The sequence below is a fragment of the Amblyomma maculatum genome, chromosome 6, assembly GCF_055883805.1.
Source record: "Amblyomma maculatum isolate TAMU_Amacu chromosome 6, ASM5588380v1, whole genome shotgun sequence".
NCBI classification, from domain to species: domain Eukaryota; kingdom Metazoa; phylum Arthropoda; class Arachnida; order Ixodida; family Ixodidae; genus Amblyomma; species Amblyomma maculatum.
Window position 1 is genome coordinate 155979042 of NC_139349.1, and position 11643 is coordinate 155990684.

Sequence of the window (11643 nt, forward strand, 5' to 3'; positions counted from 1 at the left end):
ACTCTTAAGAGTTCCTTGGACTGCCAGAAGATCAAATCCGTCGATATTGTCGGCCATAAACCCTGACTGCTCATTGGAGGGTCAAATTCTAAACTTAAAGCTCAGCTACTTTGGTCATCTGATGAGAAGAGAGGAGTCGCTGGAGAAAGATTTGATGTTGGGAAAGGTTGAGGGTCGCCGGAGAAGGGGTAGGCAGCGAACGCGATGGTTAGATGGCATTCTCGAGGCATTCCAGATGAAGCTATGTGATGTTAAGAAGATAGTGAGAGACCGGAAAGCGTGGCGTGACATGGTCCATAGGGTCACGAAGAGTCGGACACGACTGAACGCCTGAACTGACTGAAAACATACTACACCACTGATAACACAATTATTGCACGGTACGACATACTACACAATTGATGAGTCATCATTCATTTGAATGCATGACATACTCCACCCTTGATGACGTCGTGATTGTTTTCAAACAAGAATGGGAATGCACCTAACGGAGAAATTAAGAACACCCATGGCCACTCAGAGAACAAGGAACCGATTAAGGATGTAAACAAAAAACACTGGGGTACGACCGATACCCAGACACATGAACTCCAATATGCGACATGATAGAAGACATGCCAGAGTCCGAGCACTCAACAGTGATTTCATCGATAATCGAAGCGTTGTCTACCCGGACGGAGAAAAGTACCGATACCACCGCAAATCCGTCGCTGTGGTAACGGACACTGGAGGGAAATATGCACCGCAATAATAAACAGCCAAAGCATAGAGGCAGCCGTAGAAGCCGCGATCGCTCTGGCAATAGTGCACGGTGATGCAACGGGACAGTAGCTCAGTATAGTGACGGACTCCAACAACTCGTGCCGAAACTACACAAGGGTCAGAATTCACAGAATCGCCAATCGTATCCTACAAATGACGACAAGACATGTAACAAACACTAAACACAGTATAGTATGAGCTCCGGGACACGAGGGGATGAGGGGCAACGAGGCAGTAGATGAGTTAGCTCGAGGGTACGCAGACCGAGTGGACTCAACACTCTGCACCACGGGTACCTTTGACCCTGTTATCTTCATGTACTAGATCATTAAAGAGGCCAGCGGAAACGCTACCCAGTCCCAAGAGAAGGCAGTAGACTGGCGCAGATTACAAACCGGTACTTATCCACACCTATACAATATGCACAAGATTTTCTCTACGCAATATAAAGATGAATGTCCATGGTGTCACAGTACACTGACACTCGAGCCCGTCGCTTGGACATATCCTGAGGCCGACTTGGACTCCAAAATAGAAACCCCGATGTGACGCAGTGGGAGCACTTGCTGGCCAGCGAGTAGAAGAAGAGATATCTCGTACTCCGAGCCTCAATGGCAGGATTGAAGTGCGGCATCAGGGACCGAGGATCGATCACGGCGCACAAGTGACCAGCAACGGTCACAAACACATCGAATCTGTAGAAAATAAAGCTTTTTCTATCCATCCATTCTAGCTACTAGATACTACACCACTGATGACGCCATCACTTATTTCAAGGTACGACACACTACATCACTGATGACGTCATCGAACTAAAGCGTTACGGAAGGGCAGACGCACATGATCGTGGCCGCGAGCATGAGACATTAAAGGCTTTCGTCTTAAAAGCAGAAAGAAAGGCCACTTGTCGTGAAAGTTCCAGAGAGACTCTGGGGATGCCGCAGGAGTCAAGTGTGCAGCCTTGATGTAGTACTAGGCGACTACAATGGAAGCACCGAGGGTTGCCGCCTTGAGCCCGGAACTGCGTCCTCTATTTTTCTAGGATGCCGCTATGACACGCAGTGCTCTGCTAGATGTAGTATGTGCGAGGCTAGCAAGAAGCCGCAGCATCGGTCACAGAAACTTCTGATCTGGTAGCTTCGTCCTCGAAGTTAAAGGAATGCACGAGGGAAACAGCCAGGCTGTGCCAGCTCCTCAATGCTCGAGCGCCGCCTAAAAGTTGTCGACAGGCAACGAATATGTGCAGCTAACCAAACCGACCCTATCGCCCCACAATATAACAAACGCTTGCAAGTCAAAGCAGGTTCCTGGCGGCATGATAGTCTACATCTTGGATCAAATGACAGCTTTTGGCCAAAACCAGATTCGCATACGTCATGCAGTTTACGGGACATATGCGTGTGAGGAATTAACAATTACTCTGTGTAAGGGTGAATGCCAGTGCGATTGTTGTTGAAAGAGATGGCGTGTTTAAGTGCTGGGCGATTTCTTGAGGTAGTTTAGCGGATGTTTACTGTGTGGGAACCGCTAATTGCCAACCGAAAAATGAGTGAATGGAAAAGCATGGAGGGTGTACCCATCTGGTACATTTATCAATACTTGCTTTCACGTGTTTCTTAAGATTATAGTATTTTTTCGTTTAGTTTGTGTTATCGGCTTGTTACCGGACTATCCTAGACACAGATTCTGCGAAATTCATGTACTCGATCTACAGAGTCATTGGACTTTCTGTACACTGTTTAGTAATCTCTATTGAAGTTTGGTTATGTGAAGTGTTTAGTGCGTTAGTGGTCCAAGCTTTGAGCCTGTGCGAACCGATGTTTTCGTTCAGTGTGTGTACATTTTGATGTAGCGTGTTATGTATACCGTCGTGTGGTGCGCGCACAACGGAGTCTATGGAGCCCAACTCTTCATCGCGTCTTTCCGCATCTAACTAGTGTGTGGTTGCACAAGTTCGAATTTTCTCCGAAGGAAAAAACCCTTCGAGGGGAATTTGTGAGAAGCTTGTGAGAAGGGTGGCATTTGTGAGAAGCCAGCATCACAAAGCTGCACGCAGGAAGATAACGAAGAGAAGGAGTGCGAAACGAACGGCATGGCGCGTGGCATAGAGAACGAGCCACGTGGAGAAGATAGCGCGTGGAGAGCATAGCAGAGGGAGAACAGGAGGAGAGCAGTCAGCGACAGATTTTTTCGGAGTGCGTCTGCTGGCTACCCGAGTTACCAGGCTTGAGCCTGTGCCGGAGACGTCAGGGCCTCCAGACCCAGACCGACCTTCATCCAGACAACAAGCGGCGCTGCTCTCTGGCACATCCCATGGTTTGCAGCTGTGGTGACGTGGCCACCACCTGGTTGACAGAATGTAGGCTACCCGCGTCTCTCCCACACGCTGCTCCAGCTATCTGAGATACGCGGAGGAGTCTCGTAACTAACGGGTCCAGGCTGCAGCGCAAAGGACTGCTGCAAACGCTGCCATTTACCTGGCACCTCTATTCGAGACGCAGCCAGAACCACCGACTCCGCTGACGCCCAGCCACAACTCTTCCCCTGACGCACCACCATACACAAGGACACAAATATCTGAGTAGACTTTTTATTTTCATTTTAGACTACCTTCTTTGTTCATTGCGAGTACTTTTTTTTTTCACTTTCTCGCTTCTACATGTTTAATTCAAATTATCAGTGTTAAATTACAGTTTTTGGTTTTTTGCATTCCACCGCTTCGTGTGCGAATCTCGTTCCTGCAGTGCCTCGCACCTCACACATGATCAGAAATAGTCATGCCCAAGAAAGACATTGTAAGGCAAGGCTGTAGAACTGTAAACAAAACGATACTATTGCAACAGATATTTTAACCCGGGCAGAGCACAAGCCGACGACCGGAGGCGTCGCGACACAGTTGACACGCACAACTTATGTAAAGGCAGGGGTTAGCGCTTATTGCTAAGGGCAGGGAAGTTCATGGTTCATTAAGGCAACTTTTGCTGTTGTATTAATCAGGACTTGAATGACTACTCCGTGGACGATTATGCTGGGCAAAGTACGGCGCGCACGAAGAGCTAGACGAGGATTTGTAATCGTGATCCCTACTGCAGCATCACCTGTAAACAATGCAGAGCCTGGTTTTCTTTCGGGGATTGACCACATGGACTTGAAGAAGAAAGCGGCGGCGGTGGGGCGAACGGGATGATTGACGGCCGTGTGGGCAGACCGTTTGGCTGAACCGGGATGGCTCGTTATCAACGGCGGTGCTTGAAGGTTCGTAACGAGGCGAGAAATGTTCGGAGCGATAATCGTATGGAACTTAGGGTTGAAGGCGGGACCTTTTTTGCTGGAACTAAAGGTTTCGCCAATAACGGGCGATATGGCCGACGAAGGAACAGGCAGGAACGCCTCTTATCGGATGTGTTTCAGTCGTCTGGATCACGCCGACGCGAGATGACATAAGCAGGTTGGCCAGGATAAACTGTGCGACCGTCGGCATCTGAAGCAGGTCGGTCACGATAAACTGAGCAAACATCGGCTGCACTGGATGGTATGATAGCAGCAACAGAGTTGACACCCAAGTTAGCGAGCTCCGGTGTGAATTACAGCAACGCCATTGATTATGCCCTGATAGATTATGGAAACTTCAGAGTTGTAGCTGTAAGCAGAATGTGGCGGCAAAGAAAGGTGAAAAAGATGGCCTCAAGTTCCCGACGGACAATAACGGTCATATTGTAACCCGCGCTAACCGTGTCAGTTCTGGAGGGAGAAGAAGACGAAGTTCTGCGGAGTGCGCGTGGTTCTGGGACGCCGCTGCTTTTGCCTGGTGAAGCGCCTGCTCTCTGCCTCCTGTGCCTCAACCCCGTCCTTTGACCCTGTCCTTCTGGACTGCCGTCCGGGTAGTGATAGAACCCGTGACATTCTGGTGGAGGTGCGGGGTAAATGCAGCACAGCCCCTCAAAACCACCTACTCTGAGTTCGCCCCCAAGTCTCAGCCGCCGCCCCTTCGACGAGGAGGCCGAGATACGTGCCAGCCGGCGACTTCAAGGACTTGCTCCTGAATTTGGTCTGTTGCCGAACTCCGGCTCACCACAACTTACAATGGCCCGGAGTACCACGACCCAATGTCAACAGACGGACTCGTTTCTCGCACCGTCCGTGGTGTACCTGCCAATGGCTCCTCGAGCGGCTACCACGTTCCATGGCGATGCCTCCGAAGATGTGGAGGATTGGCTGGAGCAGTACGAACGTGTGGCCCGCCACAATGGCTGGAATGCCGAAAACTGTCTTCAGAATTTGTATTTCTGCCTGGACAGTACGGCTCGGCACTGGTTCGAAAACCACGAGGCCTCCCTTACATCCTGGGACACCTGTAAGGAAGAGCTGCGACGGACGTTCGCCAATCAGTATCGGCGACAGCGAGCAGAAGACCTTCTGCAAACACGAGTACAACGACCCGACGAAACTGTAACGAGTTTTGTTCAAGACGTCCTACGACTTAGCTCCCGTGCCGACCCCCGTGCCACCGAGGAAAAAAAGGTGCGTGCACTCATGCGGGGCGTCAAGAGTGACATTTTCGGCGGGCTTATTCGTGATCCGCCGACTACAGTGGCACAATTTGTAAATGAGGCGACGAACATCGAGCGAGCCTTGGTTACGCGAGCGGACCATTATCGTCGCCTTGCTGGAGGTCCCAGCGTTTCGAACCTTTCAGCTGCTCGTTTCCCTGTTGGTTCCCTCGACACCGCAAGCCTACGCGAGATCATCCGCGAAGTTGTACGCGAGGAAATACGGCAGCTGCTTCCACCTGCTGATGGTACTGCATCCTGCACCCTCACTGATGCTGTCCGCGAAGAAGTACAGCGTGCCCTTTATCCACAGTGCTCCGTTGCTTCTTCACCTACTCAGCCCCCTACTCAGCCCATTGAGACTTACGCGTCCGTTGCTAGTCGCCCGCCGCCGCAGCAGCCACCACCGCCGCCTGCTCGTCGACAGTACTTGCCTGCACAACCCCGTACCCCTGTGTACGATCTTCGTCCGCAGCAGCAATGGATGAGCAAGGCTGACGTGTGGAGGACAACCGACCAACGCCCACTATGCTTCCACTGCGGAGAAGCAGGCCACGTCTACCGTCGCTGCCCTTACCGCGAGCTTGGTCTTCGCGGTTTCCAGCGGAATGCTCCCCGCCCGGAGTTCGGCGAGCAACCCCGCGACATCGCGGATTATCTGCGCCGTTCACCACCACCCGACCGGTCTTCACGTCGCGACCTTCGCTCGACACCGTCCCGCCGATACGATTCTCCCCTTCGCAGCAATCGACGGCAAAGCCTGTCCCCTCATCGGGAAAACTAAGCCCGGCGACGTCTGGAGGTGACGTTGCCGAACCCGTTCCTGTTAAAGAGCCTCCACGTTTTTCGCCCCGCTCCCCCACGCGACCCGACGATCAACCCGACGACCTTCCCGACGAACTTCGCGCCGAACTTCTCGCCGAACTTCCCGCCGAGCTTCCCGCCGAGCTTTCCGACGAGCTTTCTGACGAACTTCACGACGAACTCCCCGACGGAGCTTCCGACGACCGTCGCGCCACAGTGTACAATAACCTCGATGTTGTGATCGACGGATACGACGTGACGGCACTCGTTGACACTGGTGCAGACTATTCTGTTATGAGTGGGGAGCTATGCCGCCGACTTCACAAGGTAACGACGCAGTGGGATGGCCCCGATATCAGAACCGCTGGAGGCCACCTCGTGAGACCAATCGGCAGATGCACTGCTCGTATTGAGATTAACGGTCTCAGGTGCCCGGTTACCTTTGTTGTACTATCGAAATGTTCCAGAGACATTATTCTCGGAATGGATTTTTTGAGTGATTGCAGCGCTGTAATCGACTTTACCGACCACCGCCTCACGCTTCGTCAACCTCGATATACCTCGGCGCAAACAAAGCCCCAAGTTTGCACGGCACGCGTCTTGGCGGAGCACGTAACCGTACCGCCCCAGTCTAGCGTATTTCTCCCTGTCACGTCCAACCACGTTGCTTCTGGCGAAGTTCTGCTGGAAGGAAGTGCTCAGCTGCTTCTTGAACGGGGTCTTGGTGTTGCTCGAGGTATCGCGCAGCTGGATACTGGCTGCGTACACGTCCTAGTCACCAACTTTTGTGGCACCCCACAGCGCCTTACGAAAGGCACGGCTCTCGGTACCATGGAGAGCATTACCGCCCCTATACAAGTTGTTGCCCTGTCCGAAGGTGCTTTCTCCTCCTCTTCGCAGCAGAACGATGCACCTTTGGGTGTAAGCATTGCACCTAATCTCTCTGTGAGCGAGAGGGCCAAATTGATAGCGCTGCTTGCAGAATTCCAAGACTGCTTCTCTACGTCATCCGGAGTTCGCCAGACGACCATTGCCAAACACAGAATAATTACCGATGACGCTGCTCACCCTGTTCGTCAGTCGCCTTACCGAGTTTCTTTCAAAGAACGTGAAGTTATTCAGAACCAAGTGCAAGAAATGCTGGCCGACGATATAATCCAACCCTCGCACAGCCCATGGGCAGCTCCAGTGGTACTAGTAAAGAAAAAGGATGGTACTCTTCGATTCTGTGTTGACTATCGCCGTCTCAACAAGGTCACCAAGAAGGATGTTTATCCCCTTCCTCGCATTGATGACGCACTTGATCATCTACGACATGCCCGTTACTTTTCATCCATAGATCTGAAAAGTGGTTACTGGCAAATCGAAGTGGATGAGCGCGACCGAGAGAAGACTGCTTTTATCACCCCGGATGGTCTATATGAGTTTAAAGTGATGCCGTTCGGCCTCTGTACCGCCCCAGCAACCTTTCAGCGCGTTATGGACACCGTCTTGGCCGGACTGAAGTGGCAAACTTGTCTGGTCTACCTTGACGATGTTGTAATCTTCTCAAGCACGTTCCCCGATCATCTTCTTCGCCTGAGAGCAGTACTGCAAGCTATAAGAAGCGCAGGCCTCACTCTGAAGCCAACAAAGTGCAAGTTTGCCTACGATGAATTAAAATTTCTTGGCCACGTCGTCAGTAGCGCGGGTGTTCGTCCAGATCCCGATAAAACAGCCGCCGTCGCCTCCTTTCCTACACCATCAGACAAGAACGCCGTACGGAGGTTTCTGGGCCTCTGTGCTTACTATAGGCGCTTTGTTCCCAATTTTTCTCATGTCGCTGCACCGCTTACTCATCTCACGAAAGAGAACGTCGCCTTCCAGTGGTCGGATGAACAGCAGCGTGCATTCGACCGCCTTAAACAAAGTTTACAGACCTCCCCTGTACTCGGGCATTTTGACCAGGACGCCGAGACTGAAGTTCATACAGACGCCAGCAACAAGGGCCTCGGAGCCGTGCTCATTCAAAAACAGAACGGGACCGAGCGTGTAATCGCTTACGCAAGTCGAACATTATCGAAGGCGGAGACTAACTACTCGACCACTGAAAAAGAATGCCTCGCGGTAGTTTGGGCGATTAATAAGTTCAGACCCTACTTGTACGGACGCCCATTTCAGGTGGTTACCGACCATCACTCTCTGTGTTGGCTCAGCACTCTGAGAGACCCTTCAGGGCGACTTGCAAGGTGGGCACTTCGGTTGCAAGAATTCGATGCTACAATAGTTTATAAGTCCGGTCGCAGGCACACAGATGCTGACTGCCTCTCCAGAGCCCCTATAGAATCAGTATCTGACGGTCAAGACGACGAGTATGAAGATGCTTTTATAGGTACCATAAGCACGGTCGATATGGCAGCGCGGCAGCGACACGACACTGAACTCCGTGAAGTAATCGCCCATCTGGAAGGTCAAGAAGGCACCATTCCACGCGTCTTCTTGCGCGTTCTGCCCGCATTACGTCTTCGCAACAATGTGCTATACAAAAAGAGCTTCGCAGCGAGTGCGAGGTCTTGGCTACTGGTTATTCCGGCTGACCTGCGTAATGAAATTATGGACGCCTGTCATGACGACCCAACTTCCGGGCATTTGGGATACAGCCGAACACTCGCACGAATTCGTTCCAAGTATTACTGGCCTCAACTTGCTAAGACTGTTCGTCACTATACCAGGACCTGCCGCGAATGTCAAAGACGTAAGACTCCGCCCTTACAACCCGCAGGACATCTTCACCCCATTCCGCCGCCTATGACTCCGTTCCAGCAGGTAGGCATGGACCTGCTCGGACCTTTTCCTACGTCCAACTCGGGACACCGCTGGATTGCTGTTGCTACGGATTACCTCACACGGTATGCCGAATCGCGAGCTTTACCTTCTGCAACAGCGGCTGATGTAGCGAAGTTTTTCGTCGAGTCCATCGTCCTCCGTCACGGTGCTCCCGAAGTCTTGATCACAGATCGCGGTGCCGCGTTCGTGTCCCAGCTAATGGCAGAGATCTTGCGTTTAAGCAACACGCACCACCGCAAAACTACCGCATATCACCCCCAAACGAATGGGCTCACAGAGCGCCTTAATAAGACTATGGCCGACATGATATCTATGTATGTGGATGTCGAGCACCGTACATGGGACGATATTCTTCCCTACATAACTTTCGCTTATAACACCGCAACTCAGGAAACAACCGGGTTTTCGCCGTTCCGCCTGGTGCATGGCCGAGAGGTGATTACCATGCTTGACGCCATGCTTCCCCATGAGCCGGAGGCCTACTCTTACGACGATGTCCAACTGGTAACCCAGCACGCAGAAGAAGCCAGACAGTTGGCACGACTACGCATCCAAGACCGCCAGCACGTCGATGCACGCAGGTACAACCTCCGGCATCGTGAAGTTAATTTTGCACCTGGTGATAAAGTGTGGGTGTGGACTCCCGTTCGCCGTCGCGGTCTCAGCGAGAAGCTGCTAAAACGTTACTTTGGCCCATACGAGGTCGTTCGCCGTGTAAGCGACGTGAATTACGAGGTGATTCCGATTGTTCCGAGCACATCTCGTCGGCCCCCTCATCCTGAAGTGGTGCATGTGGTTCGCCTCAAAACTTACTGTGAACGCTAGAACCACGTATTCTGACTCTGAGCTCTGCTCGATTTAACGTTTCAGTAACGCTGGAGCGCGCATCGGGACGATGCGCCTTTCAGGGGGAGGAGTAGTGTAACCCGCGCTAACCGTGTCAGTTCTGGAGGGAGAAGAAGACGAAGTTCTGCGGAGTGCGCGTGGTTCTGGGACGCCGCTGCTTTTGCCTGGTGAAGCGCCTGCTCTCTGCCTCCTGTGCCTCAACCCCGTCCTTTGACCCTGTCCTTCTGGACTGCCGTCCGGGTAGTGATAGAACCCGTGACAATATTTCCTGTCGATGTTCGCAGGTATTGGGGCGATAAGTCTAGGCACGAAGATGTCGGAGCAAAGGCGAGGGAATGACGGCGCGATACGACGGCTTTTAGCGCATTCAAAACAACGGAATTCTTTTATGTTGGTATCAACCATGCGGCAGTCTTTATACACAATCAAATTATATGCATCGTCAGTTCAAGACCTGGCCAACTTTTGCAGATTCCGAATTTTTTCATCTACTTTGTGATAAAGAGCTAAAAGGGTAGGTCACGTAAGAAACATGATTTGTCTGGGCATGATTCGCGCGGTTTCTCTCAGCGGTAAGCTGTGGAGCAAGTGGTTTTCCAAAGAGTTCACGGAGCTTCTGTTTGCAAATATCTCACCTTCTCTACTTCTATTAGTGAGTCTCGTACCAGTCTAGCGCTGTGCCCTCGAGGTAGAAAGCAATATTAGCTAGCATGAGTGTGGCATCCTATCGATTGTATGCACTGACATGCTCGTACTTGAATAGGCATTCTTCGACATCTGCAGTGTCCCAACCAGTGAAACAGTCAGGATATCGGGGCTGGGTGAGGATGACCGATATCAAGGTTCGGTGATGACATGTTGAGGCATTGTCGGGTAGCAAATCTGGCGCCCGCTGTGGAGTTCCGTCGTGCGGATTCAGACGCCGGGTTCAAAGGCCACACCTCCACCATTATTTACGGGAAAGTTTAATGTTTAAAAAGGTATTCACAGAATGCCTGGAATATCAGCCAGCAGCACCAAGGGGCAGCTCCTCGTCGTCATCCACCGCTGCCTCAAAGGAGAATTTTGGGCGAGTTGTTATGAATACGCCACTAAAAAGAGCGCATTAAATGCGGGCGACATAAGTGCACACAACAAGCGCTCACTTCAACTTCTTCTGGCACCAGGAAGAGAACAACATACATATAAAACAAGAAAAAAGACGTCACAACATGACACAAAAATTACAAAAAATAAGAATAAAAAGACTATAATAGAAAATAAAAGGTAAATAAAAATTAAAAATAAAACAAATGTTAAATAAGAACACATAAAAGCGAAAATAGCTCCATTTCTTTAGGTCATTGTAGTCTTATATAACTCTGGAGAGGTGAAAAAGTTACAAGAATTCAATGCTGCTGAACCAAATATTCAGCGGAAGCATTACCTGCGGGTGACCGAGCGTTAATTCTTGTTCTCTTTTTCTTCTTCCTCAGCCCACATGTAAAGCCCCGCTTTAACCAAGCCGTATGAACGGGCCTTAGTGGCCTGTAGGGGTAACGTGAATGCCAGGGTCCTAGCAGGACGATTCTGACATAACCGTCCCATGTGAACGAGACACCCAAGTTAGCAGCTTCTGCCGATCGCTTGAGTCGGTAGCCCAGCTCTCACCCTAGTGTGACGTGGGACGTGACGTCACAGCTTCACGTGGGTAAGACGTGGCTACCGAACGCGCTACGCTGAAGGCTCGAAACCTAGAGTAGTATTGCTTTCGCAATAATATCGACAGCAGCGTCAGCATTTAAATGGAGGCAGAAAACGAAAACACCCGCAAGCTGTCGCTTACAGTCTCATACATCCTTCTACTTTTTGTTTT